The sequence below is a fragment of the Bubalus kerabau genome, chromosome 18 (genome assembly GCF_029407905.1).
Source record: "Bubalus kerabau isolate K-KA32 ecotype Philippines breed swamp buffalo chromosome 18, PCC_UOA_SB_1v2, whole genome shotgun sequence".
In the NCBI taxonomy this organism is placed as follows: Eukaryota; Metazoa; Chordata; class Mammalia; order Artiodactyla; family Bovidae; genus Bubalus; species Bubalus kerabau.
In genome coordinates this window covers 43,038,790-43,062,904 of record NC_073641.1, presented here as the reverse complement: position 1 = coordinate 43,062,904, position 24,115 = coordinate 43,038,790, and the positions used below count along the sequence as shown (strand labels likewise).

The 24,115-nt window shown below is 41.6% G+C and overlaps 1 long non-coding RNA gene across 2 annotated transcripts in view; it reads left to right on the top strand.

Annotated features, from left to right (window-relative positions):
• The first annotated feature begins 310 nt into the window (after positions 1-310).
• LOC129633150 (uncharacterized) overlaps positions 311-24,115 on the top strand; it is a 38,887-nt gene continuing 15,082 nt past the window's right edge. Inside the window, exon 1 of one of the 2 annotated variants that reach the window (XR_008704923.1) lies at positions 311-410. This is a non-coding gene — a long non-coding RNA (uncharacterized LOC129633150). Of the gene's footprint in view, positions 411-19,360; positions 19,905-24,115 lie in introns of those variants that run through there. The other variant, XR_008704922.1, reaches the window with a different exon arrangement.

The window sequence follows — 24,115 nt, the reverse complement described above, 5'->3', positions numbered from 1 at the left end:
GTCCCAGCTTGTGTAGCATATTGAAAAGCAGAGACATTACTTTGCCAATAAAGGTTCGTCTAGTCAAGGCTGTGGTTTTTCCAGTGGTCATGTATGGATGTGAGAGTTGGACTGTCAAGAAAGCTGAGCGCCGAAGAATTGATGCTTTTGAACTGTGGTGTTGGAGAAGATTCTTGAGAGTCCCTTGGCCTGCAAGGAGATCCAACCAGTCCATTCTGAAGGAGATCAACCCTGAGATTTCTTTGTAAGGAATGAAGCTAAAGCTGAAACTCCAGTACTTTGAGCACCTCATGCGAAGAGTTGACTCATTGGAAAAGACTCTGATGCTGGGAGGGATTGGGGGCAGGAGGAGAAGGGGACGACAGAGGATGAGATGGCTGGATGGCATCACTGACTCGATGGACGTGAGTGTGAGTGAACTCCGGGAGTTGGTGATGGATGGGGAGGCCTGGCGTGCTGCAATTCATGGGGTCGCAAAGAGTCGGACATGACTGAGCGACTGAACTGAACTGAACTGAACTGAGCTTGTGTAGCAGACTGGGGATAACACTGGTTGCAGGGGACACCAAAGTTGTGATTATGGTGAGTGTGTGACTGATAATCACTCAGCTATATCTGACTCTTTGTGACTCCATGGACTGTAGCTCCTCAGTTATTTGGATTTTCCAGGCAAGAATATTAGGGCGGGGTGCCACTCCCTGCTCCTGGGGATCTTCCCAATCCAGGAATCAAACCCAGGTCTTCCACATTGTTGGCAGACTGTTTACCATCTGAGACACTAGGAAAGCCCTCTTCCCTTGTGGCTCAGCTGGTAAAGAATCTGCCTGCAATGCAGGAGGCCTGGGTTCAATCCCTGGGTTGGGAAGATTCCATGGAGAAGGGAAAGGCTACCCATTCCAGTATTCTGGCCTGGAGAATTCTATGGGCTGTATAGTCCATGGGGTCGCAAAGAGCTGGACATGACTGAACAACTTTCATTTTCAGTGATTAGGGTATTCCCAGTAAAAGTGAAGTGAAGTGAAGTCGCTCAGTCGTGTCTGACTCTTTGCGACCCCATGGACTGTAGCCTACCAGGCTCCTCTGTCCATGGGATTTTCCAGGCAATAGTACTGGAGTGGATTGCCATTTCCTTCTCCGGGGGATCTTCCTGACCCAGGGATCGAACCCAGGTCTCCTGCATTGTAGACAGACACTTAACTGTCTGAACCACCAGGGAAGTGAAATCATGTGTATTTAGCCCTGACACATTCTCATACATTCTCCCTCACAGACATCCAGAGCGTCAAACAACTCTATGCACAGAAGGTGTCATCTTAACCATCAAGGTGTGGGTTGCGTGTGAGTGGGGTATCACTTCTGTGAGGATAAGATCTGTTTATTGCAAAGAGTTCAGAATGTATGGAGATGTACATAGTCTGCTGTGATTGTGGTTTTCATTCTATCTGCCCTCTGATGGATGAGGATAAGAGGCTTGTAGAAGGTTCCTGATGGGAGGGATGGAAGGCAATGGCACCCCACTCCAGTACTCTTGCCTGGAAAATCCCATGGACGGAGGAGCCTGGTGGGCTGCAGTCCATGGGGTCGTGAAGAGTCGGACACAACTGAGTGACTTCACTTTCACTTTTCACTTTCATGCACTGGAGAAGGAAATGGCACCCCACTCCAGTGTTCTTGCCTGGAGAATCCCAGGGACGGGGGAGCCTGGTAGGCTGCCGTCTATGGGGTCGCACAGAGTCAGACGACTGAAGCGACTTAGCAGCAGCAGCAGCAGCAGCAGCAGCAGAAGGTTCCTGATGGGAGGGACGATTTGCTGTGGGATAAACTGGGTCTTGCTCTAGTGGGTGGGACCATACACAGTAAATCTTTAATCCAATTTGCTGCTGATGGGTGGGCCTGTGTTCTCTCCCTGTAGTTTGTCTTGAGGCCAAACTATGGTAAGGGTAATGGCATAATGTTCCCTTGTATCTCTAATTTTCTTGAAGAGATCTCTAATCTTCCCATGCTATTGTTTTCTTCTAATTCTTTGCACTGGTCACTGAGGAAGCCTTTCTCATTTCTCCCTGCTATTCTTTGGAACTCTGCATTCAAATGGGTGTATCTTTCCTTTTCTCCTTTGCTTTTCGCTTCTCTTCTTTTCATAGCTATTTGTAAGGTCTCCTCAGACAACCATTTTGCTTTTTTCCATTTCTTTTTCTTGGGGATGGTCTTCATCCCTGTCTCCTGTACAATGTCATGAACCTCCCTGCATAGTTCATTAGGCACTCTATCATATCTAGTCCCTTAAATCTATTTCTCACTTCCACTGTATAATTGTGAGGGATTTGATTTAGGTCATACCTGAATGGTCTAGTGGTTTTCCCTACTTTCTTCAATTTCAGTCTGAATTTGGCAATAAGGAGTTCATGATCTAAGCCACAGTCAGCTCCTGCTCTTGTTTTTCTTGACTGTATAGAGCTTCTCCATCTTTGGCTGCAAATATAATCAATCTGATTTTTGTGTTGGCTATCTAGTGATGTCCATGTGTAGAATCTTCTCCTGTGTTGTTGGAAGAGGGTGTTTGCTATGACCTGTGCATTCTCTTGGCAAAACGCTGTTAGCCCTTGCCCTGCTTCATTCTGTAGTCCAAATTTTTACTCCAGGTGTCTCTTGATGTCCTAATTTTGCATTCCAGTCCCCTATAATGAAAAGGACATCTTTTTTGGGTGTTAGTTCTAAAAGGTCTTGTAGGTCTTCATAAAACCATTCAGCTTCAGCTTCTTCAGTGTTACTGGTCGGGGCATAAATTATAGATACCAAGGGAACATTTCATGCAAAGATGGGATCAATAAAGGACAGAAATGGTATGGACCTAACAGAAGCAGAAGATATTAAGAAGAGGTGGACAGAATACACAGAAGAACTGTACAAAAAAAGATCTTCATGACCCAGATAATCACAATAGTGTGATCACTCACCCAGAGCCAGACTCCTGGAATGTGAAGTCAAGTGAGCCTTAGGAAGCATCACTACAAAGCTAGTGGGGTGATGGAATTCCAGCTGAGCTATTCCAAATCCTGAAAGATGATGCTATGAAAGTGCTGCACTCAATATGCCAGCAAATTTGGAAAACTCAGCAGTGGCCACAGGACTGGAAAAGGTCAATTTTCATTCCAATCTCAAAGAAAGGCAATGCCAAAGAATGCTCAAACTATCACACAATTGCACTCATCTCACACCCTAGTAAAGTAATGCACAAAATTCTCTAAGCCAGGATTCAGCAATACGTGAACCATGAACTTCCTGATGTTCAAGCTGGTTTTAGAACAGGCAGAGGAACCAGAGATCAAATTGCCAACATCCGCTGGAATACCAGATCACCTAACCTGCCTCTTGAGAAACCAGTATGCAGGTCAGGAAGCAACAGTTAGAACTGTACATGGAACAACAGACCAGTTCCAAATAGGAAAAGGAGTACGTCAAGGCTGTATATAGTCACCCTGCTTATTTAACTTATATGCAGAGTACATCATGAGAAACGCTGGGCTGGAAGAAGCACAAGCTGGAATCAAGATTCCCGGAAGAAATATCAATAACTTCAGATATGCAGATGACACCACCTTTATGGCAGAAAGTGAAGAAGAACTAAAGACCCTCTTGATGAAGGTGAAAGTGGAGAGTGAAAAAGTTGGCTTAAAGCTCAACATTCAGAAAACGAAGATCATGGCATCTGGTCCCATCACTTCATGGGAAATAGATGGGGAAACAGTGTCAACAGTGGCTGACTTTATTTTATGGGGCTCCAAAATCACTGCAGAGGGTGATTGTAGCCATGAAGTTAAAAGACACTTGCTCCTTGGAAGGAAAGTTATGACCAACCTAGACAGCATATTAAAAAGCAGAGACATTACTTTGCCAACAAAGGTCTGTCTAGTCAAGGCTATGGTTTTTCCAGTGGTTATGTATGGATGGGAGAGTTGGCCTGTGAAGAAAGCTGAGGGCTGAAGAATTGATGCTTTTCAACTGTGGTGTTGGAGAACAGTCTTGAGAGTCCCTTGGACTGCAAGGAGATCCAACTAGTCCATCCTAAAGGATATCAGTCCTGGGTGTTCATTGGAGGGACTGATGTTGAAGCTGAAACTCCAATACTTTGGCCACCTGATTCAGAGAGCTGACTCATTTGAAAAGACCCTGATGCTGGGAAAGATTGAGGGCAGGAGGAGAAGGGGATGACAGAGGCTGAAATGGTTGAATGGCATCACCGATACAATGGACCATGGGTTTGGGTGGACTCTGGGAGTTGGTGATGGACAGGGAGGCCTGGAGTGCTGCGGTTCATGGGGTCGCAAAGAGTCGGACATGACTGAGCGACTGAACTGAACTGAATTGAACTACTTCACCAATAGTAATTCTTTGATACCCTCAAAAGTCTTCATTTCTACCACCTTCACCCCAGATAGCTATACCTGAGCTATCCACTTCTCTGTAGTGTAAAAATTAGGGATCTTTAACTGTAAGCAGTAGAAACCAATACTTGCTCGATCAATTAATAGGGGACTTTTTAGAGGAGATTTTAGAAAGCCCACATACTTAAAATGAAAGCATATGGCTCGGTATTGGGAAAGTCAGGCTTGGAATTGGGCAGGAAAAAAGTCAGCTTTGGAGGGTAAAGAAGCAGGATACACAGAAACAGCCTGGGCAGGCACCACTACTTAAAGAATGAAAACCTACTGTTCTCCATTTAATTCTCTGCAGAAGATTCAAACTGGAGGCAGGATCAGTTTCAGAAGGATTTCAAATTTAAATGTGAAGGGGAAAAAAAATCAATAAAAGCTTTAGAAGAAAACAAAGGCAAGACTTTTGGACCAGAGCTTCAACATCAGTCCTTCCAATGAACAGTCAGGACTGATCTCCTTTAGGATGGACTGGTTGGATCTCCCTTCAGTCCAAGGGACTCTCAAGAGTCTTATCCAACACCACAGTTCAAAAGCATCAATTCTTCGGTGCTCAGCCTTCTTCACAGTCCAACTCTCACATCCATACATGACTCCTGGAAAAACCATAGCTTTGAGGAGATGGACCTTGGTTGGCAAAGTAATGTCTCTCCTTTTTAATATGCTGTCTAGGTTGATCATAACTTTCCTTCCAAGGAATAAGCATCTTTAAATTTCATGGCTGCAATCACCATCTGCAGTGATTTTGGAGCCCCAAAAAATAAAGTCAGCCGCTGTTTTCACTGTTTCCCCATCTATTTCCCATGAAGTGATGGGACCAGATGCCATGATCTTCGTTTTCTGAATGTTGAGCTTTAAGCCAACTTTTTCACTCTCCACTTTCACTTTCATCAAGAGGGTCTTTAGTTCTTCTTCACTTTCTGCCATAAAGGTGGTGTCATCTGCATATCTGAGGTTATTGATATTTCTTCCGGGAATCTTGATTCCAGCTTGTGCTTCTTCCAGCCCAGCATTTCTCGTGATGTACTCTGCATGTATGTTAAATAAGCAGGGTGACAATATACAGCCCTGACATACTCCTTTTCTTATGGAACCAGTCTGTTGTTCCATGTCCAGTTCTAACTTGCTTCCTGACCTGCATACAGGTTTCCCAAGAGGCAGGTTAGGTGATCTGGTATTCCCATCTCTTGAAGAATTTTCCACAGTTTATTGTGATCCACACAGTCAAAGGCTTTGGCATAGTCAATAAAGCAGAAATACATGTTTTTCTGGAACTCTCTTGCTTTTTCCATGATCCAGCGGATGTTGGCAATTTGATCTCTGGTTCCTCTGCCTGTTCTAAAACCAGCTTGAACATCAGAAAGTTCATGGTTCACGTATTGCTGAATCCTGGCTTAGAGAATTTTGAGCATTACTTTACTAGGGTGTGAGATGAGTGCAATTGTGTGATAGTGCAATTGTGTGATAGTTTGAGCATTCTTTGGCATTGCCTTTCTTTGGAATTGGAATGATAACTGACCTTTTCCAGTCCTGTGGCCACTGCTGAGTTTTCCAAATTTGCTGGCATATTGAGTGCAGCACTTTCACAGCATCATCTTTCAGGATTTGGAATAGCTCAACTGGAATTCCATCACCTCCACTAGCTTTGTTCATAGTGATGCTTTCTAAGGCTCACTTGACTTCACATTCCAGGATGTCTGGCTCTAGTTGAGTGATCACACCATTGTGGTTATCTGGGTCATGAAGATCTTTTTTTGTACAGTTCTTCTGTGTATTCTGTCCACCTCTTCTTAATATCTTCTGCTTCTGTTAGGTCCATACCATTTCTGTCCTTTATTGATCCCATCTTTGCATGAAACGTTCCCTTGGTGTCTCTAATTTTCTTGAAAAGATCAATAGTCTTTCCCATTCTATTGTTTTCCTCTATTTCTTTGCATTGATCACTGAAGAAGGCTTTCTGATCTCTCCTTGCTATTCTTTGGAACTCTGCATTCAAATGGGTATATCTTTCCTTTTCTCCTTTGCCTTTTGCTTCTCTTCTTTTCACAGCTATTTGTAAGGCCTCTTCAGACAACCGTTTTGCCTTTTTGCATTTCTTTTTCTTGGGGATGATCTTGATCACTGCCTCTTGTACAGTGTCATGAACATCCATCCATAGTTCTTCAGGCACTCTGTCTAGTCCCTTGAATCTATTTGTCACTTCCACTGTATACTCATAAGGGATTTGATTTAGGTCGTACCTGAATTGTCTAGTGGTTTTCCCTACTTTCTTCAATTTCAGTCTGAATTTGGCAATAAGGAGTTCATGATCTGAGCCACAGTCAGCTCCTGCTCTTGTTTTTGCTGACTGTATAGAGCTACTCCATCGTTGGCTGCAAAAATATAATCAATCTGATTTCATTGTTGGCCATCTGGTGATGTCCATGTGTAGAGTCTTCTCTTGTGTTGTTGGGAGAGGCTGTTTGCCATGACCTGTGCATTTTCTTGGCAAAACTCTATTAGCCTTTGTCCCACTTCATTCCATAGTCCAAGGCCAAGTTTGCCTGTTACTCCAGGTGTTTCTTGACTTCCTACTTTTGCATTCCAGTCCCATAATGAAAAGGACATCTTTTTTGAGTGTTAGTTCTAAAAGGTCTTGTAGGTCTTGATAGAACCATTCAACTTCAACTTCTTCAGCAGTACTGGTTGGGACATAAACTTGGATTGCATAGTTTGCCTCAGAAACGAACAGAAATCATTCTGTTGTTTTTGAGATTGCTTCCAAGTATTGCATTTTGGACTCATTTTTTGACTATGATGGCTACTCCATTTCTTCTAAGGGTTCTTGCTGGCAGTAGTAGATATAATCATCATCTGAGGTTAATTCACCCATCCAGTCCATTTTAGTTCTGATTCTGAAAATGTCAGTGTTCACTTTTGCCATCTCTTGTTTGACCACTTTCAATTTGCCTGGATTCATGGACCTAACATTCCAGGTTCCTATGCAATATTGCTCTTTATAGCATTGGACCTTGCTCCTATCACCAGTCATATCCACAACTGGGTTTTGCTTTTGCTTTGGCTCCATCTCTTCATTCTTTCTGGAGTTATTTCTCCGCTGATCTCCAGTAGCATATTGGACACCTATCAACCTGGGGAGTTCATCTTTCAGTGTCCTATCTTTTTGCCTTTTCTAGACCATTCCTTGGTCTAGACAAGGAGTGGGAAATGGAGGCAGAGCCCAGAGGCTTGGAGGATGGGGCCTCCCTGTGGGCAGTGGGTTTGAGAAGCAGAGCAAATATAGGCCTGTGGCAGCCATGGAGGGATTCCACATCCCTTCTCTTATGGCTCAGGTTTTTCACTGCATCTCCTTTCTTGACCAGGGCCAGCTCAGTTTGCTGGGAAACCCTCCTGGGCCACAGTGCAGCATGAACAGGTATGGGCTTATGCATCTCTTATCCCAGTAAACCAGCTTAACTAGCGGGCACAAGGTCTGAGGAGCTAGTTTAGAGGTTTAGCAGTATGGAAATCCAGTGTTCCTGGGGAATTCTCAGAAAGAGAGTGCAGTACACAGCTCTGAAGTCCAGAGGCTGAAATTTGGCACTACTGGTGACCTCAACAGGGGATAGATAGAGCAATGGAAACAGAGACCTTGTGTTTTATGTTTTAATGAAAAACAACTGCTTAGCACAGGGAACTCTACTCGATACTCCGTAATGACATACATGGGACTAGAATCTTAAAAAAGATATTGTATGTATATGTGTAACTGACTCACATTGCTATACAGCAGAGACTAACACAGTATTGTAAATCAACTATACTCCAATAAAATTTAATTAAAAAACCCCCAACTATGACTATTGTGTCAGATCTAAGCACTTTATGTGTGCAATCTTATTCAATCCTCAATTGCTATCATTCATTTGACACCTAAGAAACCAGGCTCAGGAAATTTAAGGCCCTTGCCCCAGGTCACCCAGCTATTTAAAGAGGCAAATTTGGGTTTTAAATGTTGCCAATATGGCTCCAGTCAGTCCTAAAGAAAATCAATCCTGAATATTCATTGGAAGGACTGATGCTGAAGCTGAAGTTCCAGTATTTGGCTACCTGATGCGAAGAGCCAACTCATTGGAAAGGACCCTAATGCTGGGAAAGATTGAGGGTAGAAGAAGGGCAGCAGAAGATGAGATGATTGGGTACCATCACCAACTCAGTGGACATGAATTTGAGCACATTCTGGGAGGCAGTGAAGGACAGTCACGGGGTCACAAAGAATTGGACACAGAAATACATCCTACACCTCATATTGCCTCTTACATAAGCCAGGCAGATAAATATAGACCTGAAGCCAACTCTTTTAGCAAGGGCAGCAATGAAAATGCATTAGTAGTCAAGGAGACACGCACACAGGTACATTTCAAGGATGAGAACCAGAGAGCCAAACGGGATGGTGAGCAGGAGAGAGTGTGAGAAAGTCAGGGTGTGACTGTGTCGAGGTAAACGTTGTACACTCTGCACCTCTCTTTTGGAGGGCTCCCCAGTTCAGTTTTCAAAGGTATTGTAAGGAGGGAAAGGGGCAGGGCACAACATTTGAAAGAATGACATAGCCCAAGAACACAACATGAATTGATTGAAATCAAATGGGACCAAGAGAGCAGACAAGACTAGACCTTGATCCTCAATCAGCAAGTGAAATGACACACAGAGGTACCATGAAGGTTCCAAGGCCTGTTAAAAGACCAAGGAGTGGGCAGTGGCTGAATCCTGGAAATCTCTGCCCCTTCCCCAAAATAGTTGGAATAATCCTCCCTCTCATTGGCATATGACATTACCCAGCCTATAACCACAAATTTCACTGCGCATTCACCCTCTGCAGTGGCCCACACTCTTTCTGTGGTGTGTGCTTCTCTCTGTATCTGAATACATGCACTTCTTACCTCTCACTTTGTCTCTTACTGAATTCTTTCTGTGATGAGACATCAAGAACCTGAGCTTCATTAGATCCTGAAACCAGGTACTGTGGGTTTTGGCTGGGTTTGAGTCCCAGCCATGTGGGTTCAAGTCCCAAGCAGGGTTTTGGCTGGGTTCGAGTCCCAACACATGGGTTTGAGTCCCAGTCTGAGGTAAACGGTTTCAGCACCAAGTTTTGACACCAGGTTGATAAAGAGAATCTTGAGTTCTTTCAGAATTCCACAATGGAGCTTGTCCAGCAACTCCTGCTGCTTTCAACTGTTTTTCGTACACATCAAATTTCTTCAACACTTGCCTCTTATCTTGGAGTACAGTTCTTGCTTGCCTGTAGGACTGTGTACATATTTCTTACCCTGGCCTCCAAAACTCTGCATAACTCAACAACCCCAAGTCTCAGCTGCAGTCTGTCCTATCTCCCCACCAAGACCCATTTAACAGATACACATTCTAGATGTTTCCACTTTGTTATCCTTTCCCCTTGTCTTTAAGCATTTAAATGTCAGCTACCCTTCATGGCCTAGCTCACATTCTATCACCTCCACTTAGTCTTCTGTATTAGGGCTCCAGAGAGCCAGAACTAGAATATAAAAACAGAATACATGTATATAATATGTGAGTGAAAGTTGCTCAGTCATGTCTGACTCTTTGTGACCCCATGGACTGTAGCCTGCCGTGCTTCTCTGTCCATGAAATTCTCCATGCCAGAATACTGGAGTGGGTAACTGTTTCCTCCTCCAGGGAATCTTTCCAACCCAGGATTGAACCCAGGTCTCCTGCATTTCAGGCTGATTCTTCACTGTCTGAGCCACAAGGGAAGCCCAAGAATACTGGAGTGGGTAGCCTATCCCTTCTCCAGCAGATCTTCCCAACCCAGGAATTGAACCAGGGTCTCCTGCATTGCAGGTGGATTCTTTACCAGCTGAGCTACCAGGGAAGCCCATATAATAGGTATACATTATATATTAATATCCTATATATTATATATGTATGAGGAATTGACTTACGCAGTTGGGAAGGTAAGAAGTTCCAAGACCTGTAGTCAACAAGCTAGGGGCCTAGAAGAGCTGACGTGTAGCTCCTGGCCAGGTCCAAAAGCTTGGGAACCAGGAGAGCTGATGGTGTAAGTTCTAGTCCAAAAGTTGGCAAGTTTAGGACCCAGGAGGGGGCCAATGTTTCATTTGGGTCCAAAGGTTGGAAAGACTAATGACCCAGCAAGCCATCAGGCAAGAGGAGTAACCTTTCACTCCAGAGTGGGCCAATCTTTTTGTTCTATTCAAGACTGATAGGATGAGCCTCACCCACATTATGGAAGGCAAGCTACTTTACTCAGTCCATAGATTGAATTGTTAATCTCATCCAAAAACACCATTGCAGACAGACCCAGAACAATTAAAAAAAATTTTTATTTTTATTTTTAAAAATTTATTTGGCTGCTCTGGGTTTTAGTTACAGTACTCAGGATCTTCCTTTTTTATTGTGGCATTTAAGATTTTTAGTTGTGGCATGCTAATTCTTAGCTGTGGCAAGTGGGATCTAGTTCCCTGACTAGGAATGAAATCTAGGTCCCTTGCATTGGGATTGTGGAGTCTTGGCCATTGAACCACCAGGGAAGTCCACAGAAAAACTTTTGACCAAATATCTGGGCACCCAATGGCCCAGTCAAGTTGACCCATACATTAACCAACACATTTAAAAATTTTTCATTTTTTAATTTGAAAGGTCCAATGCTGTAAAGAGCAATATTGCATAGGAACCTGGAATGTCAGGTCCATGAATCAAGGCAAATTGGAAGTGGTCAAACAAGAGATGGCAAGAGTGAATGTCGACATTCTAGGAATCAGCGAACTGAAATGGACTGGAATGGGTAAATTTAACTCAGATGACCATTATATCTACTACTGCAGGCAGGAATCCCTCAGAAGAAATGGAGTGGACATCATGGTCAACAAAAGAGTCCGAAATGCAGTACTTGGATGCAATCTCAAAAACGACAGAATGATCTCTGTTTGTTTCCAAGGCAAACCATTCAATATCACAGTAATCCAAGTCTATGCCCCAACGAGTAATGCAGAAGAAGCTGAAGTTGAACGGTTCTATGAAAACCTACAAGACCTTTTAGAACTAACACCGCAAAAAGATGTCCTTTTCATTATAGGGGACTGGAATGCAAAAGTAGGAAGTCAAGAAACACCTGGAGTAACAGGCAAATTTGGCCTTGGAATACGGAATGAAGCAGGGCAAAGACTAATAGAGTTTTGCCAAGAAAATGCACTGGTCATAACAAACACCCTCTTCCAACAACACAAGAGAAGACTCTAAACATGGACATCACCAGATGGTCAACACCGAAATCAGATTGATTATATTCTTTGCAGCCAAAGATGGAGAAGCTCTATACAGTCAGCAAAAACAAGAGCAGGAGCTGACTGTGGCTCAGATCATGAACTCCTTATTGCCAAATTCAGAATGAAATTGAAGAAAGTAGGGAAAACCACTAGACCATTCAGGTATGACCTAAATCAAATCCCTTATGATTATACAGTGGAAGTGAGAAATAGATTTAAGGGCCTAGATCTGATAGAGTGCCTGATGAACTATGGACTGAGATTCGTGACATTGTACAGGAGACAGGGATCAAGACCATCCCCATGGAAAAGAAATGCAAAAAAGCAAAATGGCTGTCTGGGGAGGCCTTACAAATAGCTGTGAAAAGAAGAGAAGCAAAAGGCAAAGGAGAAAAGGAAAGATATAAACATCTGAATGCAGAGTTCCAAACAATAGCAAGAGATAAGAAAGCCTTCTTCAGTGATCAATGCAATGAAATAGAGGAAAACAACAGAGTGGGAAAGACTAGACATCTCTTCAAGAAAATCAGAGACACCAAAGGAACATTTCATGCAAAGATGGGCTCAATAAAGGACAGAAATGGTATGGACCTAACAGAAGCAGAAGATATTAAGAAGAGGTGGACAGAATACACAGAAGAACTATGCAAAAAAGATCTTCATGACCCAGATAATCACGATGGTGTGATCACTGACCTAGAGCCAGACATCCTGGAATGTGAAGTCAAGTGGGCCTTAGGAAGCATCACTATGAACAAAGCTAGTGGAGGTGATAGAATTCCAGTTGAGCTATTCCAAATCCTGAAAGATGATGCTGTGAAAGTGCTGCACTCAATATGCCAGCAAATTTGGAAAACTCAGCAGTGGCCACAGGACTGGAAAAGGTCAGTTTTCATTCCAATCCCAAACAAAGGCAATGCCAAAGAATGCTCAAACTACCGCACAATTGCACTCATCTCACATGCTAGTAAAGTAATGCTTAAAATTCTCCAAGCCAGGCTTCAGCAATATGTGAACCGTGAACTTCCTGATGTTCAAGCTGGTTTTAGAACAGGCAGAGGAACCAGAGATCAAATTGCCAACATCCACTGGATCATGGAAAAAGCAAGAGAGTTCCAGAAAAACATGTATTTCTGCTATTGACTATGCCAAAGCCTTTGACTGTGTGGATCACAATAAACTGTGGAAAATTCTGAAAGAGATGGAAATACCAGACCACCTGATCTGCCTCTTGAGAAATTTGTATGCAGGTCAGGAAGCAACAGTTAGAACTGGACATGGAACAACAGACTGGTTCCAAATAGGAAAAGGAGTACGTCAAGGCTGTATATTGTCACCCTGTTTATTTAACGTATATGCAGAGTACATCATGAGAAACGCTGGGCTGGAGGAAACACAAGCTGGAATCAAGATTGCAGGGAGAAATATCAATAACCTCAGATATGCAGATGACACCATCCTTATGGCAGAAAGTGAAGAGGAACTAAAAAGCCTCTTGATGAAGGTGAAAGTGGAGAGTGAAAAAGTTGGCTTAAAGCTCAACATTCAGAAAACGAAGATCATGGCATCCGGACCCATCACTTCATGAGAAATAGATGGGGAAACAGTGGAAACAGTGGCTGACTTTATTTTTTGGGGCTCCAAAATCACTACAGATGGTGACTGCAGCCATGAAATTAAAAGACGCTTACTCCTTGGAAGGAAAGTTATGACCAATCTAGATAGCATATTAAAAAGCAGAGACATTACTTTGCGAACAAAGTTCGTCTAGTCAAGGCTATGGTTTTTCCTGTGGTCATGTATGGATGTGAGAGTTGGACTGTGAAGAAGGCTGAGCGCCGAAGAACTGATGCTTTTGAACTGTGGTGTTGGAGAAGACTCTTGAGAATCCCTTGGACTGCAAGGAGATCCAACCAGTCCATTCTGAAGGAGATCAGCCCTGGGATTTCTTTGGAAGGAATGAAGCTAAAGCTGAAACTCCAGTACTTTGGCCACCTCATGCGAAGAGTTGACTCATTGGAAAAGACTTATGTTGGGAGAAAGTGGGGGCAGGAGGAGAAGGGGACGACAGAGGATGAGATGGCTGGATGGCATCACTGACTCAATTGACGTGAGTCTGAGTGAACTCCGGGAGTTGGTGATGGACAGGGAGGCCTGGCGTGCTGCGATTCATGGGGTCGCAAAGAGTCGGACACGACTGAGCGACTGATCTGATCTGATCTGATCTGGTAGCCTTCAAGCCTCACATTGTTACCTGGGATTACTCTTGAGGGATGGGATTCCAGGATGGGAAGGAAGAATTTTCATTTTTACTCTTTACTATTGAAAGAGAAGTTTAGGGACTTCCCCAATGATCCAGTAGTTAAGACTGCCTTCCAATGTAGAGGGCATAAGTTCAATCCCTGGTTGGGGAACTAAGACCCCACACACTGAGGGGTGTGGCCAAAAAAAAAAAGAGGTTTAAAAGTGGTAAACTTTGAGTAAATTGTACTTTCTTTTTGGTTCTTTTCTATTATTACCTTCTGTTTGTGTACAGCCAGCCCTCCGTAGCTGCAAGTTGTAAGTCCACAGATTCAATTAACTATGGATAGAAGATATTCAGATAGTTCCATATCAGAAAACAATCTGATTAAAAACTGATCAACAGAACCATTTTATTAAACATTTGATCTAATACGAGAAAAAAGATTCCCAAAGCAAAACTTCAATTTGCTGCACACACACAGCTATTTACATAGCATTTACATTGTATTCATCATTATAAGTTTTTTTCCCCCACTTTATATATTTTTTTTTTGGAGGCTAATTACTTTATTGTATTAGTCATATTGTATGTCATACATTGACATGAATCCACCATGGGTGTACATGTGTTCCCCATCCTGAATCCCCCTCCCACATCCCTCTCCATCCCATCCCTCTGGGTCATCCCAGTGTACCAGCCCGAGCATCCTGTATCATGCATTGAACCTGGACTGGCGATCCATTTCATGTATGATAATATACATGTTTCAATGCCATTCTCCCAAACCATCCCATCCTCACCTTCTCTCACAGAGTCCAAAAGACTGTTCTGTACATCTGTGTCTCTTTTGCTGTCTCGCATACAGGGTTATTGTTACCATCTTTCTAAATTCCATATATATGCGTTAGTATATTGTATTGGTGTTTTTCTTTCTGGCTTACTTCACTCTGTATAATAGGCTCCAGTTTCATCCACCCCATTAGAACTGATTCAAATGTATTCTTTTTAATAGCTGAGTAATAGTCCATTGTGTATACGTACCACAGCTTTCTTATCCATTCATCTGCTGATGGACATTTAGGTTGCTTCCATGTCCTGGCTTTTATAAACAGTGCTGCAATGAACAGTGTCTCTCTCAGTTCTGGTTTCCTCAGTGTGTACACCCAGAAGTGGGATTGCTGGGTCATAAGGCAGTTCTATTTCCAGTTTTTTAAGGAATCTCCACACTGTTCTCCATAGTGGCTGTACTAGTTTGCATTCCCACCAACAGTGTAAGAGGGTTCCCTTTTCTCCGCACCCTCTCCAGCATTTATTGCTTGTAGACTTTTGGATAGCAGCCATTCTGACTGGCATGAAATGGTACCTCATTGTGGTTTTGATTTGCATTACTCTAATAATGAGTGATATTGAGCATCTTTTCATGTGTTTGTTAGCTATCTGTATGTCTTCTTTGGAGAAATGTCTGTTTAGTTCTTTGGCCCATTTTTTGATTGGGTCATTTTATTTTTCTGGAATTCAGCTGCAAGAGTTGCTTGTATATTTTTGAGATTAATTCTTTGTCAGTTGCTTCATTTGCTATTGTTTTCTCCCATTCTGAAGGCTGTCCTTTCACCTTGCTTATAGTTTCCTTTGTTGTGCAAAAGCTTTTAATTTTAATTAGGTCCCATTTGTTTATTTTTGCTTTTATTTCCAATATTCTGGGAGGTGGGTCATAGAGGATTCTGCTGTGATTTATGTCGGAGAGTGTTTTGCTTATGTTTTCCTCTAAGAGTTTAATAGTTTCTGGTCTTACGTTTAGATCTTTAATCCATTTTGAGTTTATTTTTGTGAATGGTGTTAGAAAGTGTTCTAGTTTCATTTTTTTTACAAGTTGTTGACCAGTTTTCCCAGCACCGCTTGTTAAAAAGATTGTCTTTTCTCTGTATATTCTTGCCCCCTTTGTCAAAGATAAGGTGTTCATAGGTGCGTGGATTTATCTCTGGGCTTTCTATTTTATTCCATTGATCTATATTTCTGTCTCTGTGCTGGTACCATACTGTCTTGATGACTGTGGCTTTGTAGTAGAGCCTGAAGTCAGGCAGGCTGATTCCTCCAGTTCCATTCTTCTTTCTTAAAATTGCTTTGGCTATTAGAAGTTTTTTGTATTTCCATACAAATTGTGAAATTATTTGTTCTAGTTCTGTGAAAAATACCGTTGGTAGCTTGATAGGGATTGCATTGAATCTATAGATTGCTTTGGGTAGTATACTCATTTTCACTATATTGATTCTTCCAATCCATGAACACGGTATATTTCTCTATCTATTTGTGTCCTCTTTGATTTCTTTCACCAGCATTTTATAGTTTTCTATATATAGGTCTTTTGTTTCTTTAGGTAGATATATTCCTAAGTATTTTATTCTTTTTGTTGCAATGGTGAGTGGAATTGTTTCCTTAATTTCTCTTTCTGTTTTCTCATTGTTAGTGTATAGGAATGCAAGGGATTTCTGTGTGTTGATTTTGTATCCTGCAACTTTACTATAGTCATTGATTAGCTCTAGTAATTTTCTGGTGGAGTCTTTAGGATTTTCTATGCAGAGGATCATCTGCAAACAGTGAGAGTTTTACTTCTTGTTTTCCAATCTGGATTCCTTTTATTTCTTTTCCTGCTTCGATTGCTGTGGCCAAAACTTCCAAAACTATGTTGAATAGAAGTGGTGATAGTGGGCACCATTTTCTTGTTCCTGACTTTAGGGGAAATGCTTTTAATTTTTCACCATTGAGGATAATGTTTGTTGTGGGTTTGTCATATAAAGCTTTTATTATGTTGAGGTGTGTTCCTTCTATTCCTGCTTTCTGGAGGGTTTTTTTTTTTTTTAATCGAAATGGATGTTGAATTTTGTCAAAGGCTTTCTCTGCATTTATTGAGATAATCATATGGTTTTCATTTTTCAATTGGTTTATGTGGTGTATTACATTGATTGATTTGCGGATATTGAAGAATCCTTGCATCCCTGGGATAAAGCCCACTTGGTCATGAGGTATGATCTTTTTCATATGTTGTTGGATTCTGTTTGCTAGAATTTTGTTAAGGATTTTTGCATCTATGTTCATCAGTGGTATTGGCCTGTAATTTTCTTTTTGTGTGGCATCTTTGTCAGGTTTTGGTATTAGGGTGATGGTGGCCTCATAGAATGAATTTGGAAGTTTACCTTCCTCTGCAATTTTCTGGAAGAGTTTGAGAAGGATAGGTGTTAGATCTTCTCTAAATTTTTGGTAGAATTCAGCTGTGAAGCCGTCTGGTCCTGGGCTTTTGTTTGCTGGAAGATTTCTGATTACAGTTTCAGTTTCCATGCTTGTGATGAGTCTGTTAAGATTTCCCATTTCTTCCTGGCTCAGTTTTGGAAAGTTGTGCTTTTCTAAGAATTTGTCCATTTCTTCCAAGTTGTCAATTTTATTGGCATATAGTTGCTGATAGTAGTCTCTTATGATCCTTTGTATTTCTGTGTTGTCTGTTGTGATCTCTCCATTTTCATTTCTAATTTTGTTGATTTGATTTTTCTCCCTTTGTTTCTTGATGAGTCTGGCTAATGGTTTGTCAAATTTATTTAACTTCTCAAAGAACCAGTTTTTGGCTTTGTTAATTTTTGCTATGGTCTCTTTTGCATTTATTTCTGCCCTAATTTTTAAGATTTCTTTCCTTCTACTAACCCAGGGGCTCTTCATTTCTTCCTTTTCTAGTTGCTTTAGGTGCAGAGTTAGGTTATTTATTTGACTTTTTTCTTGTTTCTTGAGGTAAGCCTGTATTGCTATGAACCCTCCCCTTAGTACTGCTTTTACGGTGTCCCATAGGTTTTGGGTTGTTGTGTTTTCATTTTCATTTGTTTCTATGCATATTTTGATTTCTTTTTTGATTTCTTCTGTGATTTGTTGGTCATTCAGCAGCGTGTTGTTCAGCCTCCATATGTTGGAATTTTTAATAGTTTTTCTCCTGTAATTGACATCTAATCTTACTGCATTGTGGTCAGAAAAGATGCTTGGAATGATTTCAATTTTTTTGAATTTACCAAGGTTAGATTTATGGCCCAGGATGTGATCTATCCTGGAGAAGGTTCCATGTGCACTTGAGAAAAAGGTGAAATTCATTGTTTTGGGGTGAAATGTCCTATAGATATCAATTAGCTCTAACTGGTCTTTTGTATCATTTAAAGTTTGTGTTTCCTTGTTAATTCTCTGTTTAGTTGATCTATCCATAGGTGTGAGTGGGGTATTAAAGTCTCCCACTATTATTGTGTTATTGTTAATTTCCCCTTTCATACTTGTTAGCATTTGTCTTACATATTGCAGTGCTCCTATGTTGGGTGCATATATATTTATAATTGTTATATCTTTTTCTTGGATTGATTCTTTGATCATTATGTAGTGTCCTTCTTTGTCTCTTTTCACAGCCTTTGTTTTAAAGTCTATTTTATCTGATATGAGTATTGCTAGTCCTGCTTCCTTTTGGTCTCTATTTGTGTGGAATATCTTTTTCCAGGCCTTCACAGTCTATATGTGTCCCTTGTTTCGAGGTGGGTCTCTTGTAGACAACATATACAGGGGTCTTGTGTTTGTATCCATTCAGCCAGTCTTCGTCTTTTGGTTGGGACATTCAACCCATTTACAGTTAAGGTAATTATTGATAAGTATGATCCCGTTGCCATTTACTTGATTGTTTTGGGTTCGAGTTTATACACCCTTTCTGCATTTCTTGTCTAGAGAAGATCCTTTAGCATTTTTTGGAGAGCTGGTTTGGTGGTGCTGAATTCTCTCAGCTTTTGTTTGTCAGTAAAGCTTTTGATTTCTCCTTCATATTTGAATGAGATCCTTGCTGGGTACAGTAATCTGGGCTGTAGGTTATTTTCTTTCATCACTTTAAGTATGTCTTGCCATTCCCTTCTGGTCTGAAGAATTTCTATTGAAAGATTAGCTGTTATCCTTATGGGAATCCCCTTCTGTGTTATTTGTTGTTTTTCCCTTGCTGCTTTTAATATTTGTTCTTTGTGTTTGATCTTTGTTAATTTGATTAATATATGTCTTGGGGTGTTTTGCCTTGGTTTTATCCTGTTTGGAACTCTCTGGGTTTCTTGAACTTGGGTTACAATTTCCTTCCTTCCTAGGGAAGTTTTCAACTATTATCTCCTCAAGTATTTTCTCATGGTCTTTCTTTTTGTCTTCTTCTTCTGGGACTCCTATGATTTGAATGTTGGGGCATTTAACATTTTCCTGGAGGTCTCTGAGATTGTTCTCATTTCTTTTAATTCATTTTTCTTTTTTCCTCTCTGATTCATTTATTTCTACCATTCTATCTTCTACCTCACTAATCCTATCTTCTGCCTCTGTTATTCTACTATTTGTTCCCTCCAGAGTGTTTTTGATCTCATTTATTGCATTACTCATTATATATTGACTCTTTTTTATTTCTTCTAGGTCCTTGTTAAACCTTTCTTGCATCTTCTCAATCCTTGTCTCCAGGCTATTTATCTGTGATTCCATTTTGATTTCAAGATTTTGGATCATTTTCACTATCATTATTTGGAATTCTTTATCAGGTAGATTCCCTATCTCTTCCTCTTTTGTTTGGTTTGGTGGGCATTTATCCTGTTCCTTTACCTGCTGGGTATTTCTCTGTCTCTTCATCTTGTTTATATTGCTGTGTTTGGGGTGGCCTTTCTGTATTCTGGCAGTTTGTGGAGTTCTGTTTATTGTGGAGTTTCCTTGCTGTGGGTGGGGTTGTACAGTGGCTTGTCAAGGTTTCCTGGTTCTGGTGGGTGGAGCCAGATTTCTTCTCTCTGGAGTGCAATGAAGTGTCCAGTAATGACTTATGAGATGTCAATGGGTTTGGAGTGACTTTGAGCAGCCTGTCTGTTGAAGCTCAAGGCTGTGTTCCTGTGTTGCTGGAGAATTTGCGTGGTATGTCTTGCTCTGGAACTTGTTGGCCCTTGCGTGGTGCTTGGTTTCAGTGTAGGTATGGAGGCGTTTGATGAGCTCCTGTCGATTAATGTTCCCTGGAGTCAGGAGTTCTCTGGTGTTCTCAGGATTTGGACTTAAGCCTCCTGCCTCTGGTTTTCAGTCTTACAGTAGCCTCAAGACTTCTCCATCTCCTTTCGAAGACAATGGGCTGCCTTTCTGGGTGCCTGATGTCCTCTGCCAGCATTCAGAAGTTGTTCTGTGGAATTTGCTCAGCGTTCAAATGTTCTTTCGATGAATTTGTGGGGGAGAAAGTGGTCTCCCCGTCCTATTCCTCCACCATCTTAGGACCGCCCTCATCATTATAAGTTAATTGGTATTATAAGTAATCTAGAGATGACTTAAAATTTAAAGGGCTCAATCCCTGGGTCGGGAAGATCCCCTGGAGGAGGGCATTGCAACCCACTGCAGTATTTTTGCCTATAGAAACAAGTGGACAGAGAAGCCCGGTGGGATACAGTTCATAGGATCACAAAGAGTCGGACATGACTGAAGCAATTTAGCATGCACTAACATGCATAGGTTATATGCAAGTACTACACATGTTCTTTGCATGTATAAGAGACTTGAGCGTTGGAGGATTTTGGTAACTTCAGGGGTCCTAGAACTGGGTCCCTGACAGATACTGAGGGATGCCTGCATTAAAAAAAATCTAATTCCAACTACCAGTTATAGAGACTACAGAGGACAGAGGAAGATATTTATAACCATATGATGCAAAATCTATGATTGTTGGAAACTATTCAGGATAAACAACTTTGTTACTTCAACAGATAAATAGCAAATGTAATAAAAAGAAGTGAAGGGAAAACCTATGATTAAAAGAGATTTTAAAAAAGCAACCATTTGCAATGTGTGGGTATTATTTAGATTCCACTAAAAAAGAAAAACTCCACAAAATGAAAAAATAAAAATTCATAGCATTTAGGAGACAAATGAAAATTTAAACACTGACAGGACATTTTACACTATAAAGGATTTTTTTTTAAATGTGATAATTGTATTGTGGTTATGTTTTAAAAATGTGTCTTTCAGGAATTCCTCAGTGGTCCAGTAGTTGGCACTTGGTGCTTTCACTGTTAGGGCCAGGGTTCAATCCCTGATTGGGGAACTAAGATTTTGCAAGCCACATGGCTCTGCCACACACAGAAAATAACCATCTTTTAAAGAAATGTACTCAAACATTTATGAATAAAATAATATCAAGCCTGAGATTTGCTTCAAAATAGTTTACGGGGAGAGGAAGTGTACCAAAGTGTGGATGGGGCAGGATTGATGGATTTCAGATAGGTGATAGGCAAATTGAAGGCTTGCTATACTATTTGGTCTACTTTTGTGTAAGTTAGAAATTCTCCATAAATAAAAAGATTTTAAAAATTATGATGTGACCAGCACAATTTAATTATAGTGATTATTTCTACCCCAGCAACTGTGAAAGATTTATTTTAAGAACTTAGAGGTTCACTCAAAAGATAGTTGAAAATTTCAAATGCTAAGAAATTTTCATCACCATTTTCCTCCTCCCACACAACATAATTGATATCCTGGCCACAGAACTTTTGCAAACCCACACACAATTCAAAGTAAATTGTCAGCTCACTCCTGGTTTCTGGCTGTAACTCAAGCTTGATTTGGCCTTATTCCTTCAGGTTCAGAGTTGAAGCCTCAACTGAGATTCACTCCTACTTAGGGGCCAGACATCAAGCTTAAGCAAAATATGGAAGTGGGTATACTATTTTACCCACCCAGGAAGCAGCATGCCAAGCTTCCCTGTCCCTCTTCCCTGTCCACCAATTCCTGGAGTTTACTCAAACTCATGTCCATTGAGTCAGTGATGTCATCCAACCATCTCATCCTCTGTCGTCCCTTTCTCCTCCTGCCTTCAATCTTTCCCAGCATCAGGGTCTCTTCCAAAGAGTCAGTTCTTCACATCAGGTGGCCAAAGCATTGGAGTTTCAGCTTCATCACCAGTCCTTTCAATGAATATTCAGGACTCATTTCCTTTAGGATTGACTGATTTGATCTTGCTGTCCAAGGGATTCTCAAGAATCTTCTCTAATACCACAATTCAAAAGCATCAATTCTTTGGTGCTCAACTTTCTTTATAGTCCAACCATTTTTCAAAGATAAGTGAAAATGTTAGTCATTCAGTTGTGTTCAACTCTTTGAGACCCCATGGATTGTAGCCCACCAGGCTCCTCAGTTCATGGAATGCTCCAAGCAAGAATAGCAGAGTAGGTAGTCATTCCCTTCTCCATATTCCTCAAGGTATCTTCCAAATTGTGGATTCCAGACATATTGGACTCCATCCTCAGATCCTTTCTCTCACTACACTTTCTTGAAGTTATACTTGATAACTTCAAGCTCATCCAGTTCATACCTGCAGCTCTGGCCCTTCTCCTGACTTACACAGCCAATGTTCAGGACATTCTCATATAAATGATGGGGAATAGGGTGAATCTTGAATTACCATGTATAAAATAGACCTCAGGATGCTTCCTCAAGACTTATAACCACTTCACTCTGCCCAGCTCAGGAGGTTGTCCTTGATTCTTCTTTCTTCAATCTCCACATTCAAATGCTTACTGAGTCCTGTTGACTATTTGTTGTTGTTTAGTTGCTAAGTTATGTCTGACTCTGAAATCTCATGGACTGTAGCATGCCAGGCTCCTTTGTCCATCGGATTTGACAGGCAAGACTACTGGAGTGGATTGCCATTTCCTTCAGGGAATCTTTGAGATCCAGGGATTGAACCCATGTCTACTGCATTGGTCAGTGGAATCTTTAACACTGAGTCACCATGGAAGCCCCTTGTTGACTCTACCTTCAAACTATTCCCTAAATATGACTACTTCTCACCACTCCTACCACTACCACTCAGTCTTAACCACTCTCTCTCCTCAAGCTACTACAGTAACCTTCTACCTGGTCTTGCTGCCCCTACTTTGTCCTTTGTATCAGGAAGGATTAAGTTTTAAAGATATCAATCCATTCCCAAGTCAATCCCCTGTTCAACTCTCTCTAGGGGCATCCTTTTCCACATATATAAAATTCAAATTCCTTGCACGGATGACTGGCCACTCTTAAGACCTAGCCCCGCCCACCCCCAGTTTCTCACCCTTCTGGACTCATTGTCCTCTAGCCATCAGCCTTCAGGATAGCCTTTGAATATTTGCTCCTGTCTCAGGATCTTTATATTTGTTCTTCCTATTCTAGATTGACCTTCCTTAAAACGTCTAAGGGCTTTTTTCCTCCCTTGATTTAGGTGTCTACTTAAATTTTAGGTTCTGGGGGATGCCTTCTCTCTGCCTTGTGTAAAGAGGCCTATGTCTTCTCACCATTCACCCTGCTTTTAGGCACTTCTCATAGCATTATCACTACTTATAATTATACACTTATGTGTTTTTATTTTCTGTTTCCTCCCTCTCCTCCTCCTAGGAATGTAAGCTTCATGAGGATGAGCATTTTGTCTCTTTTACCTTCGTATCACTAGTGCTTAGCACTGTAGTATTTGCTAAAGGAATGAATCTTCCAATTTGATATATGCCTATCTCCTCTAGCTGCTGCTGCTGCTAAGTCGCTTTAGCCGTGTCTGACTCTGTGTGACCCCATAGATGGCAGCCCACCAGGCTCCCCTGTCCCTGGGATTCTCCAGGCAAGAACACTGGAGTGGGTTGCCATTTCCTTCTCCAATCTTCTCTAGAGAGTATAAAAATGAAAATACTGTTTATTATCATACCACTTATCATACTGAGCATCCCAGAACGCAGGCACAAGCTCTGGAGCTCATGTGAATTTCCATGTGGGCCCCCATGGATTCCTTTCTCTTGGGAACCTGGTGCGCCTGGTCCCCTGGGTCTGACAGCTGGCCTCTAGGATTACAACCCACACTTAATTAGAGAGCACTGAGTTTACCTTGGGCTTTCCTGGTGGCACTAATGGCAAAGAATCTGCCTGCCAATGCAGGAGATGTGGTTTTGATCCCTGAGTTGGGAAGATCTGGAGGACGGCATGGCAACCCACTCCAGTATTCTTGCCTAGAGAATCTCATGGACAAAGGAGCCTGGTGGGCTACAGTCTGGGGGAATCACAGAGTCAGACACGACTGAAGTGACTTAGCATGATTTTATCTTAGAACCTGCTTGCTGGTGTTC